Source organism: Meles meles, chromosome X (assembly GCF_922984935.1).
Source record: "Meles meles chromosome X, mMelMel3.1 paternal haplotype, whole genome shotgun sequence".
In the NCBI taxonomy this organism is placed as follows: Eukaryota; Metazoa; Chordata; class Mammalia; order Carnivora; family Mustelidae; genus Meles; species Meles meles.
Genome location: NC_060087.1, coordinates 40391989 through 40410355, shown reverse-complemented (window position 1 = coordinate 40410355; position 18367 = coordinate 40391989). Strand labels below are relative to the sequence as shown.

The window sequence follows — 18367 nt, the reverse complement described above, 5'->3', positions numbered from 1 at the left end:
ATGTTGATAATTGCTGATACTTTATGTATTTGAAATTTTTCTTGGGGCATCTGGGTGTCTCAGTCGGTTAAGCATCCAACTCTTGATTTCAGCTCAGGACATGATCTTAGGTTCGTAAGATTGAGCCCTGTTTCAGGCTCTGTGCTGGGCATGGAGCCTGCTTAAGATCCTCTCTTTCCTTCTCTATTTCCCCTCCCTCTCTAAAAAAAATTTTTTTTAAAAAGATTTTATTTATTTATTTGACAGAGAGAGATCACAAGTAGGCAGAGAGGCAAGCAGAGAGAGTGAGAGGGAAGCAGGCTCCCTGCCGAGCAGAGAGCCCGATGCGGGACTCGAGATGATAAATTTGTGAGTTAACATCAGTTGGGAAAATATATGCTTCCTTTTTATCTTTAAAATGAAGAAGAGAGGCAAGACTACCCACTGTTTAGAGATTTGGATATCAGTGCTTGCCCAGCAATAGAAATTAGAAATTTTTGTAAAAGTAAGGGTTAAGGATAGACTTATATTTGATGCATCTACTTTTTAGGCCATTCTGACCTAGGTTTTTCAGGAATAACACATTCAGTCAGCCCACAAATGTTTTTTTCTGTTTCATTTGGAAATAATTGACACACATCATTGTATAAATTTAAGGGATACAGCATGATATATGATATATGATATATAGCATGATGGTTTGATGTATATATATTGTGAAATGATCACCACAATAGGTTCAGCTAACATACAGATTCTCATATAGATACTATAAAAGGAAAAGAAAGAAAAAATTGTCTTTGTGATAAGAACACTTAGGATTCACTCTTGTAACAACTGTCACATATATCACACATCAATGTTAGTTATAGTTACCATGTTGTACATTACATCCTCAGTACTTATCTTATAATTGGAAGTTTGTACCTTTTGACCCCCTTCCCCCAATTTCCCCACTCCCCACCTCCCACTTCTGATAACCACAACCACAAGTCTGATCTCTTTTTCTATGACTTTTCTTTTTAGATTCCACATTTTTTTTAATATTTGTCTTTGTCTCATACAGTATTTGTCTTTGTCTCTCTGACTTATTTCACTTAGCATAGTGCTTTTAAGTTCCATCCATGTTCTTGTGTAGGATTTCCTCATTTTTTTATGGCTGGATAATATTCTACTGTATATCACAAATGTTTCTATTAGTGCCTGCCGCATGTTGGCATTGTTCTAGATACATAGGGATACATCAAGAAATAAAACAAAAGAACCTTGCCCTTAACTGAAGTTTTCTATATTTTATTACACAAAATCTATGTCAAAGCTTTTTATACATATCTTCAGGCCATAAGCCTAATTACCTAATTTACACATTTTAAGATTGTCTCCTATTTCTATGGTTTAGAACTGTAAGATTTCATTGTTGAAAAGAAGCTTAGATTTCATAAAATACTACTCTTCATTTTATTATAACTGATCTAATATTTTAGCTTTGTAGAAACTTTTATAAGTTACAACATACCTTCCTGAGAACCAGAGAGGTTAAATGACTTGTCGAATTTATATTGCCTATTAGTAGCTGAACAAAGACCTCTACAGTTTGCATGTTGGTACTCTTTCTGCTATACCAAAATTTGCTTGCTTAAATGCAGCAGTTGTGTTTGACTGGAAGGACTTTAACCTAAAGATTCTATTATTTATACATCCTGAATCTCCTTTTCTTGAGTCCACTGCTCTCTGCCTCTTTTCTTCTCCCTCTATCATTGGCTCTAACCCTATCCTACAAATGACTAAGATATGCCTTTCTCTTTATCACTGACATCTTCATACGCTGCCATTCCTTAACTATTGTTTAGTTAGGCTCTCCTAATTCAGGGCCTTTAATCTTCTCTGATAAAATCCTCTCTTCATTATTGTAAATAATCTGTCAAGGCACTTCAGTCCATCTTTTCACTTACCTACACATTTCAGATGTCTAGGTACCCAATAACAAAGAATGGGGACCCCAGGGCTAACGTTTCTACTGTTGTACTGTTGTACTCCTACTTCTTAGCTCCATAGAATATGCCCCCATCTCATTCAGCCCTAAATGGCATTCTATTTCTGTCTTCACTGTGTTGTACATACTCGTGAGGATATGTTCATCTCATCACTTGGTGTCTTAGCTCCCTTAGAAAACATTGGAGTTTCAGACTATATCACAAGTGCTTCTAAGTGTTGGTTTTTAACAATCTACCTATTCAGCTACTGTTAATCCCCTGATATCTCTCTCTTTCTCTCTCCCCTCCCCTTTCTTCTCTCTCTTTCTTTTTCTCTCTCTCTTTCTCTCTCTCACACACACACTCTCTCAATATGAATTATTCAGGTTATCTATTGCTGTGCAAAAAAACCACACAAAAACATAGTAGCTTAAAGCAATTTCTTGTTCTCTCTCATTGTCCTGTGGGTTGACTGAGCTCAGCTAGGTAGTTTTGAATTCTCTCAGATTGTTGAAGTCAGATGGTGCCTGGAGTCATCAGAAAGCACACCTGGGCTGGATGTCCAAGATGGCTTCTTTAATCACATGTCTAGTTCATCAGCTGGGATGCCTGAAATAGCTAGGGGCTTGCCAGTCATTTCTCCTTCCAGACAGCCTCTTCATGTGGACACCTGAGCTACCTCAAAGCATTGTGATATTGAGGTAAGAAGACTTCTTACATCACAGCTGGTATCTTTCACAGTGAGTGCTCCAAGGGACCCAAGTGGAAGCTGTGAGGCTTGCTTTGAATTCAAAAGGAAGGGACGATGCAAAGGTATCAATACCACGAGGTGCGTTTCATTGCAGTGGGGCATCTTTGCTGACTAGCTACCACAGGAAGGGAAGTGGAACCTACAGCTAAAAGGCAAGTTAACTGTTAGTCCACCTGGCTGGCAGGACTTTATTTTTTAAACAAATATAATTGCCTAAAATATAGCCCTCCTTTTTTGGGTAAGCATAGTAGACCCAAAGTTCCTTTTAATTAAACAAAAGAGAAAAAAAGGAAAACTTTGAACTTAGATGACTTGCATCTCTTTAAACTCTATTTAGTCTTCTATTTCTTGGGGCATGTGATAATAACGCCGACTTTGTTCTGTCAGTGGCTGGAGGCAGACTTGCCACCATTCTAGGACTGACAAGTCAAAACAGGTGAGCCCATCTTTCATGATTCACTTTGGTAGAAGTGATGACTGCAGAGCTCTGGGCTTGTGAACTCCCTGTTCCCTTCCACAGACACAGGCTCACTGGCAGCCTGAAGCATACCCCGCATCCTTTCAGAAATGGCGTATTGAACACGTGCAAAGAGACATCCAAACGCTTTGCTTTCCAATTGAGAGACATTTGGTGAAGTCTTTGGCAGCTTGCTGGCTGGCAAAGTCATCTGGCTGGCACGCTCCTGCATCGAGTCATGGCACTGCCACCTCTACTCTGTAGAGTTTCGAAATTTCAATTTGCACACCCTGTGAGATGTGAGTCATTCGGCTCGCAAAGGAGGAGGAGGAGGAGGTGGCCATCTGCTAGTCATGAGCAGATGACAAATACCCTGCACTGCGAATTTCCATCCTCATTTCACAATATTTAAGTAAACACATTTTGTAACCATTTTTTTCAGAGTTCCTTAGTGCTTAAAATGGAATTTTTTTTGGTAAACAATATATAAAAGCCACCTTCTCTCCTCTAAACAATTATATTACTAAAGTGACACTGAAGGCAACCACAGCAAAGTGCTGTCTGTCGAATGACCAGAGGAAAAAGAATACACATCTGAATTGAATGGTTAAGCCCCATGCTATTTCAGACATACTGGCTAAGTTTCCAGGGCTGTGAGCAGCCATTCCATTATGCACAGCTCCACGCTGACCTCTACTGTCTGCCTGCAAGAATCCTCAAAATATCTCCCATGAAAGACAAAGAGTTTCCAGATAGCATCTAAATAACCTTTCTGTATGCTGTTATGGAAAGGAAGGAAATTGAAGAAGAAGAGATAGATGTTTTACCCTTAAATGATGAGAGATGGATTACATCTATAAAATAACTGGGGACTAAGGCAAGATCTAGTTTGGTGTTAGTTTCAAGCTGTGCAATGCAGCTCAAAGTGGAATTTATTAATTTCTTCCCCAACTTTCTCTAAAGAAGCTAACCATATCAACAACAACAAGAGTAGTAAAATAGAAATTGACAATGAATCTTGGAACATTGAAAAAAAAAGAAAAAGAAAACTGAGATTAAGGAGAAAATGCATGCCAATGTGCTAAACCTAAAGGTCAGTGTTTAAAGGTATTTCAGATTTGGCCCTGGGCATCCTAAAAGCAAGAAGAAGAAGAAAAAGGAAGTAGGACAGATTGCCTAGACCTTGCTGTTTTGAAGAAGAGAGACTATCATTCCTCCAGTGGAATCATTACTCTTGGTGTTAAATTCTGAATGAAATTCCGATGGGGCTTTTGTGGCATATCCCGGGTGCAGGAAGGGCTAGCATGCTCCTTAGGATTTGTGTTGGTGCTGCAGGAGCAGAGGTAGTAGGGCTGCTTCAACTTTTATGAGAAAGAAAAGGGTATGCCATTGAGAAGATGAAAGACATCCTGCTGATAAGCAGAGAAAGTGAGAAACGGACCTCCTGGCAGCCAGACCATGATGTTCTCAACTAACATAAACAATGCTGGGACAAGTCCACTCCATGATCATATTTGTAACAAGATTAAGATAAAGTCACTCAGCAATCACAGAAATGACTAAACATCCTCCTTCTCTGACTAACACGAGTGACTGCTGTCTGTTCCTTTACCAATGACAACTGCCTTCTTTGCTTTGTATGAAAACTATCAACGTACCAAAACCCTCTGTTTCTTGAAAGCATCCGATCCAGAATGGACCCTGCTGCCCTAATCCCTCCCGAGAATTACTCAAAGTAAACCCAATCCAAATAAGACGCCCCTGCCCTGTCCCCCCTTCCAAGATGCTCCAGGATTCATCTGGTACGTGTTCTCTCTTGTTGCAATTAGCTCAAGTGAGTAGTATATTCCTGGAGGTTTGGTTGGTGGGCCTTAAGAGCACTGAGCACTACACAGTTAAGGTGAATTTAGGAAAGCCTAAACTTAGTATTTTTGTTAGGATTTTTTTTCTTTCTCCTGTTCAAGGACAGAATACACAGTGTCTAATGGAGGAGAAGAAGGCCTTTTCCTTTAGACAACCTCCTCTAAATGTTCCTCTCCTGGTCTAGGCTTTCAATGTGAGGTCACTTGCAGATAGTTGAAGATTATACTCTCTTTGAAAGACTGGGAGAATGAGCTGGCATTGGGTTCCTGGTTGAGAGCAAATAAATGTGCTTTGGATAATCCCTGATGAATCGCTGACCTCTGTGACTATTTTTTTGATCATAGCAGACATTGTCATTTTTCTGCCCAAGAACATCTCTTTTTTTCTACTTTTTCTATGAATTCTTCTCCTAGCTTCAGTGTCCTTTGGCTCCTAAAAGCCCATACCAAACCTGGACACAGAGAAGTGGAAATGCCTGGGAGTTTATGTTAGCCACCACCCTTTACCCCAAGGCCCTTAGCCAATGGCTAGAATGGGAAAGCTCAGCTTTCTTCAAGTTATGTCACCTCTCAGGTTTAATTTACTCTCCAGATTTCCTTGAAGGATCAACTTGAGGCTGGGACCTTGGCTTGCTTAGCTTCTTTCCTATCCCTGACTTGTTTCTCCACTGTCTCCCCTGGGGACTCTTCCTTAATAAATTAGTTGCACAGAATCTTCATCGCAAGCTTTGCTTCTGCAGAACTCAACCTATGACATTCATCTAGTCCTCACTATATCCCTACCAAGTAGGAATTATATTCTGATTTTTCAGATGAAGAAAGAAATGCTCAGAGATGTTATAAGACCAGCTCAAGGTCACACAGCTAGTTAGCTGTGGTCTAGACCTAAAATCTTCATCTCTATCATCTACAAAGTTAAGGTGTCCCCTTTTTACCATGCCTCATTGCCTCTCCTTTGAGGCCCCTATTGGACCTTACCTCCCATCTGTGGGCATACAGAGAGAAGGTTTTAATGCATTGGCAGAAAGCAAAGACCCCAACGTCCTCTGCCAAGTATCTGATGTTTATTAGAATGTTAATACTGCCATCTGGGGCATTGTTTGTTTGTTTGTTTGTTTGTTTGTTTGTTTTGGTCCAAAGTATGTGGACATTCCTCCTCTGACCTCTAGACAGATCATCCCATGCAGTTTATGGTAGATAATCATTCCTCCCCCATATCCCCCATAATCTATCAACCCTCCTAGCCTTCAAAGTCACAGCCCCAGGAGAATGCATGGCTACCATTCTCTTCATCATACAGAAGGGTCACTACTGATTCCTGGGCGGCCTTTCCTACCTGTCATGTCAGAAAAACAGCAGTCACCCTTAAGAACATCCCTTATACCAGTGACTTCCATTGTAAGGATGCCTTTTCAAATTAGGGTTTACTTGTGGAAGGAATACTACTCACTACATCAAAACCTCTCACTGCTGAAGTTGCTCTTGGTCTTGGACTTGCTCTCACCTCTCACAGACACTACTGAAGGAAAAGGGTGAGGGATGGCAGCATCTGCCTCCCACATTCCATTGCCAGCATCACCCAGGAGGGGTAGATGTTGGCAAAAGCTAGGAGGTGGGAAAGTTCACAGAATCTCAGAGCTAGAGGGAGTTTTAATTCCGACTAATTCAGGAGCAGGCACTCCCTCAACAGTAGACTAGCCATGGGGCTGTGTGGCTATAACCAAATATGTTCACTGGCAATGAAGCCTGCCAGTGGGCTTCACAGAGAGATTTTCCTCTCCCTATGCCAAGAAGTGCCCCTCACTGACCGCTAGGTAAAGTCTAAATAAACAGGAAAGTTACAGAACACAACAAATGTGTGGGTATGCACACACATACACACTCACACACACTAAGATAGAATGGGTTGGAAAACATAAATAAGGGTGTGATGCATTTCCACTTCCCTGAGCCTTACTCTTAACCACCACACTATTTTAATACCTCTCTAGGATTTTCATCAAAAGAGCCCATTTCTCTTGAAAAGATTCAAGGTCGGTCCTACTGAGGAGCAGAAGACTGAGCATAGTGTAACTTGAGAGGCATCAGGGTCTGCACCAGTGCCTGAAACTTCATCCTTAGCTCCGATCTTTCAGGTAAAAGTTCTGCTTCCAGAAAGCTCTGATTAACATGAGGAGGGCAATATACAAACCCATAGTCATCGACACTCAGAGCCCTATGAGAATTCATTTATCAGGTTAGCAAACATAAAGCCAGATCCAGAGAAACAATAGTGATTCATGGCTGGGGACAGAAGAAGGTTTATATTTTGGGGAGGACCCTGGTCAGAAAGTGGGGGAGGGCAACATGAGAGTTCAAGGACTAGATGGAGGGCAGATGGCACCACCATCGGACTTCTTACATGGTAGGGCCCTTACAGTACCTCCTCTCCAGTCAGCATTTGTAGAGCCATGAAAAGTTTAAGAGAATGTCCTGTGGCCAAAACTGTGCAACTTGACCTGGAATCATATGTGAAGGAACACAAACTGTTCCCCCCCCCCCCCGCCCCGGAAGCAGCAGAAACATCTCTCCTCTCAGACCTCTCAAGTTTCTCTTCACTCTGGGAGTCCTTGGTTGGATCTCAAGGCCAAACCACAGGTAGCCCTTTCTGTGCAGCACAAGGCTGCTAGTCACTCTTCAACAGCCTTCTCCAAATTCCTTAGCCCTCATGCCTCTGTTTAGCTCCAAAAGCAAAAGACCAGCCCAAATTATTTTTTTAGCCCAAATTTATTGCACAGAAAATTTTATGTGAAGTCTATGGTTTAGGCTTAGCCTTGGCAAACAAAGATTCATGGATAACACTGTCTCTAGTCCTATTTGTTACATTTATCACTCTCTGAAAATACAAAATAGATGATCTGGCTCTCACCCCTGGGAAGCAAGACTAGTGAGTCCCCAAAGCATTAAACCATGAAATCTGGGTGGGGCAGGGGAGAAGGAGAGAGCAGTCTGCAGAAACTTACTTCTTCATCTTCCTAAGAAACATGTACAGAAGATGAGTCTTTACGAATGTAGACAGCAAAGGACTTAAGAATTTGGGTTAAGTGGCACAGAATTAAGGAGCCCAAAAGAAAGTGTGTGTGTGTGTGTGTGTGTGTGTGTGTGTGTGTGTGAACGCGCGCACGCATGTGTGCGTGAACGCGCGCACGCATGTGTGCGTGCACTACACTCTTAGAGCAATGAAATCAATATTAGTCAGAAAATCTACCACAGCTGTGCCTGTAGACTTGATTTGCTCATTTCTTCTCTCTGGCCTCAGTTTCCACATTCTTAACAAGGAGATAATACCTGCCCCATCAACCTCAAAATTAAATGGAATAACCCCCCTAACCCTTGAAACATACCAGTGCTTCTGTAAATAAATGTAAGGCAACATTACTAGGAAATTTCCGGGAATAAGTGATTAATTGGCTGAAGGAAAAGAAACTCCAAAGAATTAAAAGCAATTTCAGGGGGCGCCTGGGTGGCTCAGTGGGTTAAAGCCTCTGCCTTCGGCTCAGGTCATGATCCCAGGGTTCTGGGATCAAGCCCCGCATCGGGCTGTCTGCTCAGCGGGGAGCCTGCTTCCACCTCTCTCTCTGCCTGCCTCTCTGCTCACTTGTGATCTCTGTCTGTCAAATAGATAAATAAAATCTTTAAAAAAAAAGCAATTTCAGTTCCATTGCAACAGGTACTAATGTGAACAACAAATATTTATTGAGTACTTACTTTGTACCAGGCATTTCACTGAGTGCTCTATAAACATTACCTTACTTAATATTCATGAATCACTGAGGTAAAAACTATTACCATCTCCAGTTTACATATTTAGAAACTGAAGCAGAGAGAGATTAAGTGACATGTCCAATATCGCATAGCTAAAGAGTGTTAGAACCAGGATTTGAACTGATGCTTCCAGATCACAAACTGTTTCTTCCCAGATCCTTAAGTCATCTACAAGTATCTATAGGAGTAAGAAAGCTAGTTAATAAGAATAATAAAAACAATTATTATCCTTATATGATATTATATAGTGCTACATGCTTCATTGATTATCTCATTAACATGCTAAGCATAAACTATAAGCACAGCGAGGTACATAATTCTAGGGGAGGGTTGTATCTGGCTCTGCCACTTACTAAGAATGTGGCCTTGGGCAAGCGAATTAACCTGTGCCTCTGTTTCCTATTCTGCAAAATGAAGAAAAAAATGGTACCTACTTTCTATGGTTATAATGAATTAAATGAGTTAATATTTGCAAAGCCCTTAGAAGAGTGCCTGGAATGTAGTCAATGCTATGTGTGTTTGTTAAATAACTAAACTAATAAATAAATAAATAAATAAATAAATAAATAAATGATAAATAAATAAATAATACTCAATTCCTATATAAGAATTATATGGGTGGTTAGTTTATATCATGTGTCACTTGTAGAAAGGATGTAGAATTCTCTAGGAAGAAAGAGTATGTGTGGAGCTGATTACAGATAGCTCGGTATGTCATGTGTTGAAGTCCAGCCTCATAGTCTCCTCCTCTTCCTTTCCTGCAGACCCAGCAATGGCCTCTGCTCATCGGTTCCCTCCAGGGCCATGTACCAGAGAAGGCTGCTCTCCTCTCTCCTGTTCTCCAAACTATACAACACCAGCCACTGTTGGGTCAACCTTCATTACAGTTGCTGTCTATTCCCTGCCAAAGTCCACCTCTGTTCTGAATAGAGAGCTAGAACAAGCCCTGTGTATAGGGCCCCTCAGAGAAGAGCCTGAGCAGGCTGAAGAGACAGCAAAGTGGGTATGTTGGAAATGACTGAGGAGGTATCTTCAATCAGTTAGGGTTCAGGAAAAAGCAAAAGAAAATAAACCACAAAGGTTGCTACCACTAGACAGGGACAACTGAGGGACAATCAGGGAAATGAGAAACCAATGGAGACAAGGAGGTACCACCAAAGGGATAATGGACCAAGAAAACCACAGAAAAACCACTCACAATTGTTTCTCAAATCCCTTTCTGCATGTACATACACAACCCTCTTTCTTATAGGGGTCCCTGTTAAGTCACCAAATCCCCCCAAAGAGGGGGAACATCCAGATTACCTGGAGACTCATTAGTTGAAGGCCATGTCCACACTCAGAAGTTGCCAAGAACATTCCTGCAAAGTGCACCTCTCAAAATTTTCTTCCAGTACAAGTTCCCCAACATACCTACTGTAATGGAAGGGAAAGTAAACACTCTGACAAAATATTATTTAAAAGAAAATTTTACCTACACACACACACACACACACACACACTCTATCACCACCAAAAGTCAACAAAAGCCAGATGGGAGCCTTTAAAAAGGAGCTTCCCCAACTTCTCAGACTCTCTGCTGCCCCCCTTAAGATGAGTTCTGGTGAATTTCACTTCCATCTCCCTATCCAGAGCTCTCTCCTTGAGCTTCATGCCCCAGCACTCAGAAGGAGCCTGCTTGCTGCCCAGGGATTGACCTCCACCTTGGAACTACTTTCTCTGAACTGTTCCTACCCCAGAACTTTCCATCATATTCAGCCTTGGTGAGGAGCCCCGGCCTATCACACAGTCCGCCATTCTTTCTCCGCCAGGCTCTTCCTGCTCCAAAAGATGATGGCTATTTACTAAATGAAACAAGTTAGGGAAAATTTGACATGACCTGTGGGATTTCCCTTACAGAGGCCTTGCATTGAAAGCTGGGACCACTGGAAATGCCATCAACTTTATCTTAAGGGATATGTCAAGGGATAACTGGGATTGATTGCTGCTATCCTTCCTTAGCTTGTAGCTACTGTCCAAGCTTCAGACCCTGTTTATTCTCTGAGGACAGGGAGGAGGTCTCGCTTTGGTTTCTTTTGTGATTTGATTTGTTTTCTTTTCGTTTCGCCTGGGGCTAGGCTCACAGAAAGCATCTTCTTCCCTGATAATCTAAGACATAACAAATAGCATAAATTGGATTGTTTGATGTTTGTCTTTCATGTAAAGATAGAAGCTATATTACATATAGCAGGAGAATGAACTGCATACTCTTGACATTCCAGCTATTTAGCTGATGCTAATAGAAAGGGTTCTTTCCATCCTTCTCAGCTTTGAATTTTGTCTTGAACACTTGAATACCTAAGTGGCTTCACATCCATAAACTTCAGTTTCCTCATCTATTAAATGGGAGTTTAAAATATCCACATTATTGGATAAGTGAAGATTAAATAAGTACTTGCTACATAGTAGGTGTTCAATAAATAATTGTCATATCCTCAGCCTTTAATGTCATGCCTGGACTCTTGTTGGCATTCCGTAATGCTTGACACAGAAGGAACCTAGAGATGCCTATGAAGGTTTGTCAGACCCTTACCAGAGTCATGCCACATGGGCAGTATGCCAGCCTGTTTCTAATAGAGAATGTGTCTACATTGCCCTCAATGACGTGACTACTTTTCTGTTCCCCACGGAAGCCACTGTCCAGAGCCAGAGGCAGGAGCTAGAGTATTTCTCCATTCTGATTTCCAGGAAAGGTGAACAACATCAGGAGTAATTAGCAGAAGCCAGGGAAGAGGTCTTTGGGATCCACTTGCAGAAGATTCATCTTGAAAAAGAACGACCTCTTTCCATAATAGCTTCTGCCTTATAAGTGCCTTTTCAAATGACTTCCATTTGACTGAGGAAAACGTTACAGCTTTCAGTTTTTTTCTTCAGGCTTCTGACCTCTCACCTACTTTGAATGATTCACTCAGGCTATTCATTGCCCCGGAATGTTGGCTTTGGCAAAGGACCGCAAGTCTCTTAAAATAAACACAACTGGGCTTTCATCTCACAGTGATCGCTGCTGGCTGCATATTTCACACACTGTATGGCAGGATATGTTAAATTAAAATCATAGTCTCCCAAGTGAAATCCAGGGCCTGGTTAAGCCACACGAGAATTACTCATGCATTTACTTCCAATGAAGTGTATGAGTAAGATCTTCAGCCATTAAGTCTTCCAGATAATAGTCTCATCTCCTCCCAATTATCCTAATCCACAGTAAATTAAACCCATCCAGAAGAATGTCATTTGGAAAGGAAGGCGTCAAGGCCATCACCCTGTCAAATATGTAGGTCCTGAAGAGGTGAGTTTGTATTACTCACTCAGTTCTTTCAAATTTTATCTTAAATCTTGCTAAGTCAGTATACCCAACCCATATGGATTAACAATATATTTAGCATATGTTAAATGTTCTAAGTAGTTCAAAGAAATATATGACACCAAGCCTTCAGGAGCTTAAAGTCTTGTGGGTGAGATTAACATGCAAAAAAATAGTAACAAAGGCCAGGTGCAAGGCAGTAGTGAAGTGGAAGAAGTGAAGGCCTTTCTCCAAGTGGACTCTGGGGCCTGACTTCCCCCAGGTGTGTGATTGCAGAATAAACCTTTGATTTATAGTATCTTGGTTTCCTCACCTACACAATGAAGGGTATTACACTAACTTCACAGAGTGGTGATCATGAGTAAATAAGATAAAGAAGATAAAATGTATAACATCACCTATTATGGCCTCTGAGAAAACAAGCAGAACAACTTAAGAACTAAGTCCGGGGGTCCCTGGGTGTCTCAGTTGGTTAAGTGGTGGACTCTTGATTTCAGCTCAGGTAATGATCTCAGGGTCATGAGATGAAGGCCTGCGATGGCTCCATGCTAGGCATAAAGCCTGCTTCTATCTCTCTTCCTTTCCCTTGGTGCCTCCCCCTCACTCTCTCTCTCTCTCTTTCTCTCTCTCTCTAAAAAGAAAGAAAGAAGTCCAATGAAGGTTACTTGTTGGGGCTCCTGGGTGGCTCATTCAGTTAAGCATCTGTCTTTGGTTCAGGTGTTGATCCCAGGGTCCTGAAATTGAGCCCCACGTCAGGCTCATTCCTCAGTGAGGAGTATGCTTCTCCCTCTCCCTCTGACCCTCTACCCGCTTGTGCCCTCAATCTCTCTCTCTGTCTCGGATAAATAGATAAAATCTTTTTATAAAAAAAGTTTGTTATCTGGGGTTGCCTTTATTTTTATTTATTAATTTATTACCTAGGGTTGACTTTATTTTTTATTTTATTTTATTTTTTTGGAGAGAGACCTCACATGAGTGGGGCGGGGGGAGTGTCAGGGGAGAGGGAGAGAGAGAATCTTAAGCAGGCTCCATACCCAGTGCAGAGCCCAGTGCAGGGCTCTATCTCATGACTGTAAGATCTGAGCCAGAATAAGGAGTTGGTTGCTTAACCAACTGAGCCACCTAGGCACCCTATCTGGGGTTGCCTTTAAATGGTAGTGAACAGATAAACTCTCAGGCTCTAAACTTCTTGAGGACCAAGACCATTCCTTTTTTACTTGAAATATAGTTCAGACCTTGCTTAGTGTCTGGTACATAGTAAGTGCTTCATATACTATTTTAAGTCAATGAATTAATTCTGAAGTATAGTTAGATTACATTTGTTTCAATATAGTAGCAAGAGAGGCCCTACCTTTCAGGCCTCCCACAGTTTCCTTCTCATTTATATTCTTTAGAGAACTTAAAAGGTAAAACTCTGATGCCTTTAAGAGCTTTTGCCCTGTCCGCTCCCTGGAGTTATTGCTAATAGCATATCCCTGGGCACCATTAAAAGGTTTTCTCTGGGCCTAGCCAGAACAAAGTCACAGAAAAGAGTTTCCCTTAACCTGAAAAACCCCATATAGAAGAGATTATGAAAGGCCCTTTGTGCTTCAGTTTAGCATAGTGGCTGAAACAAGACTGAAAATGCATCTGGCTTCACATGGCTGAAGATATTCATCTCACAGTATACAGACTAGATGAATAGGAGTCCCAGTCTACAAGGGTGCTCATTGCACTCAGCTCATGGGCACATGCCCAGGCAAGCTATAGAGAAAGGGACATTTGCCCATCATGCATGAGAGTCACTATCTTGCTTAAGAAAACAACAACATCAAAATATTTATAGGGTTAAAACTGCTATTTTTCCTTCTCCTAAATGGAATGTGCTTCTATTTCCTCTGGGCCATTATAAAGGGAAACAGATACACACTGTTTAGGAAATGACAGGCTTTAGAGAAACAGGAAAACATAAAATCCCTTAGAACAGAATGATTTTCCCATAAGGAAGCATTACCTTCACCAAGCGAAACACAAAGCAGCGAGATCTTTCCCCAGAGACTGGCAAGCAAAAATGAAGGTCCCTCTGGGGTGACATCATGTTATGACCATCTTGGAGATGAGAGAGCTCACAGTACAAACAGACATTTGTGAGGCACACTATGGAAGGAACAGAGATTTAGAGAAGCATGTTTATCTCCCCCACTTTCCTACTTATGTGCATCTTACACCTGTCTCTGTACATATGGGGTTGATATTGCTCTTGTTTATTGGGTTTGGGGACTTATGTCCCTGTGTGTGTATTTGTTTGTCCCATTTCTACAATGAGGCTGTAAGATCATACATTTTTTCTTCTTCCTTTAAATTTCCACAGTATTTTCCTATGCCTAGTACTGTTCACAAAAGTACTGTAAGAATGACCTAGGGGAACCATCATAGCAGTCAGGATCCCAACAGGAAACAGAATCCAACTCATAATATTCAAATAAAGAAACTTTAATGAAGGAACCACCTACTGCCCTATGAGAAAAAATAAGGGATATCGAGGCACCCAGAGATTAGCACAGCAGGAAGTCCTTACCATCTGTAGGCCTGAAGGGAATATGGGAAAGAAATAGAAACCTGTTGGGGCTGACACATGGAGAAGGGAGGGGCCATTTAGTGGGAGCTGTGGTCATAGAGGACCTCAGCTCCTGTCACATACCTCTGTGTGTTCTCATTCTGTCCTCCTATCTCAAACTGTGCCTCCCATTCACCAAACCGAACCAGAGCTTAGGGTTAGAGAGTTTAGTGATGCAGTGCACGGGGATCCTCCTCTCAGATCAAAGAGCATTACAGAGAAGGGTGAGAATAGAATGGGTGCTGGAACAGAGGAGTGATAACAGAGAATAACTCCACACCAGAGACTTCGGGGTTTCCTCTGTCCAGACACACTCACCGTAGTGTTCTGTCGTAGGGCTCAAAACCTATTCTAGAGCAGTCATCAAAGATAAGCAAGAGACGAGAGAAAGAGTCCACAGAATACTGGTGTCTGTGTAGCTGTTTGTTGTTTCTTTTAATCTTCTCTGCCAGCCTTTGTTTTTCTAACTCTTCCTTCCTCGACTAGAACTGTTTTTGGATATTTGTACTGATCCTCAGCCCTCACCCACTCTGAGAATGACCCCAGACTATGGACAGATTGGTCAAACTTCTGGACTTCACCTTTGTCTCTAACAATATGAAACATGGACCGGATGTCCTCAGATTTTTTCCAAGTGTAAAATAAAGCAAAAAATAAAGATCTATCAGTCCTTGCTTACTAAGACTGTTAAAGGAAGGAAAAGGGGAAAACAGGGAGGGAGAGATAAAAATAAATGATGTTGAAAGGGATGAAAGAATAAACAGGGATAGCTGAAGTAATTGTTTGGAAATTGTGTATTTTTATGGTGCTTTTAAATCTCTGGTAACAGTGAAACTCTTCAGGGCGTGTATGTGGGAGTGGGGAGGGGGAGGGAGTACTCATTAAGCAAATTGAAGCCATTACATTTCAAGTCTACTTTTCCCAGCAATCCAGAATTACTTTTAAAGCAGTTAAACCTTCAAAATTGCATGAGATCAGTTATGGTTTAGTGAAGATTTTGTATTCATTACTGATCATACCATCCACTGGCCAAAGAAGTAAGGCAGCCTTTACATTTCTGAGAGCCTGGATTTCTATTTATTTTACAAGCAATAAAATGAAAGGGAGTCAGTCAAGCAATTACTCTCTAGTAGTCAAAAATAGAGTAATTGGGCAAGGGGGGATTTAAGCATAATTATCTAAAGTTCCTTTAAATCACTTCACTATTTGCAGAACAGCTTGAAGACATATCCGAGCTCGTTTGTATGATGCTGCTAGACTATTACTGTTCTCTCCTATGAATCCCTGAATTCCTTCAACATCCCATTGCCAGGGAAACTCTGGGCATTTATAAGGAGTCATCTTGTATAATTACCATACTCATCTTCCTTCACTGCTGCTAGATTACGTTAGAAGACACTTGTTAAGAGCCTCCAGAGTATCTGATACATTCACAGTAACATTCCTCTCACTGTACGACAATTACTTGCTCAACCTGCTGACATCTCCATCACACTGTGGGCCCCCTAAGGGCAGGGCTATATCAGTCGTGCTCACCATTGTACCATAATGTCTGGTACATAGCACAATAAGTGCTCAAAATATTTTGTGAATAAATGGAATGAATGAATATTTTTGCCTTCTCTCCTAGGGCTTAAGTCTCTTGAGGTCAAGAATCCAGGTACTCTAACCAAGTTTCCTTTATTCATTGCCGGTCACTAGCTCAAGTCTGTCAATAAAGAAACAAGTATTTTTGTATAGCTAATACAGAGGTGCTCCCATATCCATCTATTTGTTTCACAAATATTTATGGAACAACTACTATGAGTCAGTTTGTGCTCAATGCTAGAGTAGAATAGTGAGCAAAACTAGAGAAGGTCACTGTCTTCATGCAGTATGCATAGAGTTTTATGTGACAGATATTAAGAAGATAATCATACAAATAAAAAATGATAAATGCGAAGTAAACTATTAAACTGGCAAGATTTGGAAAGTTATGTAATGCCAAGTGATATGTGGATATAAAGATCTAGGAATCCTTATGTTCTAATGGTGGAACAGCAGACTGGTATGTTCTGGAGAGACCTAGAAGTATATGATCAGAGTAACTGTACTTATGCCAGGTGGGCCAGCAATTCCCAAATAAATTGTTGTATGGGGACAAAGGATATGGGTAAATAGACATACATATATTCATTCCAATATTACTTGTGGTAGTGAAGAGTTAGTTGCAAACTAGCCTCTAACTAGAAGGAAGGATAGGAAAAATGTAATAGATATAGTCCATAGAGATGCCAAGTAGTTGGAAACAAACGACTAGATCAGGGGTCAACAAACTATGGCTCATGTTCTCACCTCCTGTTTGTTTGGGGGTTTTTTGTAAATAAAATTTTATCTGAACATGTGCATTTGTTTATGCATTGTCCATGGTTGTTTTCACACTGGAGCAGCAAAGTTGGGGTGCAACGGAGAATATATGGCCTGCAAAGTTGAAAATATGTAATATCTGACCCTTTACAGAAAATGTTTCCTGATCTCTGGACTGGATACACATGTAGCATTATAGACAGATCTTAAAAATATACTGCTGAGTTTAAAACCAAAAAGCAGAATGATATACGTCACTGGTTTTCAAACTTGACTATATACTGGGATCATCTGGGGTAATTTTTTTAAGTAGGCTCCATCTCCAGTGTAGAGCCCAACATGGGGCTTGAATTCACAACTCTGAGATCAAGATCTGAGCTACTATCAAGAGTCAGACACTCAACTAAGTTAGCCACTCAGGTATCCCTCATCTGGGGTAATTTAAAACTTACAATACCTGGTTCTTACCCCCAACAAATTCTGATTTTTCTATATGGGATACAAATTGGGTGTCGGATTAAAGTAACACTGGTGATTGCAAAATACAGCCAAGTTTGAGAACCTATCAAGGGTGTGTATGTGTGTGTGTGTATGTGTGTGTATGACACAATATTTTTTGATTGTGCACAAAACATGAACACAAAAAAATAATACACATGGGGAGAACACTTGAGTAACTAAAAGTACATATTAAACACATCAAAATATTTCCCTATGGAGGGAGAGGAAGAATGGAAATTACATATATATAGGTACACATATGTAGACATATACATACATGCATACGTACATACAGAGATGGACTTGGCATGAACCAGTGATGTTGACATGCAATGGACAAAGAAATAAAAGTCAACCCCCTTCAAGAGAAGTCCAAAAATAAGTGCTAACAATTGCATTTGTTAAATAGTGCATATATTTAACTATTTACTGAATATCTCCTCAAAGGCAAATTTGATTCAATTAGCCCAAAGTTGACCTCATTGCCTGTCCCTTCAAATCTGTGCCTAAAGAAGCTCTTCTGAAATGATGGAATAAAGACCTTCAGAAATCTATTCCTCCATAAAAGCAATGACAATATTGGAAACAATGCCAAAATTAATTCCTTCAGAACTCTGGAAATTAATTCAAAACTTGCAACAATTCAAAGACAATTTATTTCAGAGAAAATGGCTGAATATCAGAAAGAACAATGAGTTTTACGGCATTTTAATTTGACTTATACCCATCCTTATTTCCCCAGCTTTTCAGAAGTCTTT

The 18367-nt window shown here is 40.8% G+C and overlaps 1 pseudogene; it reads right to left on the bottom strand.

The window, feature by feature from the left end:
* Positions 1 to 3396: 3396 nt before the first annotated feature.
* The window catches only part of LOC123934610, a 91102-nt pseudogene continuing 76131 nt past the window's right edge, over positions 3397 to 18367 (bottom strand).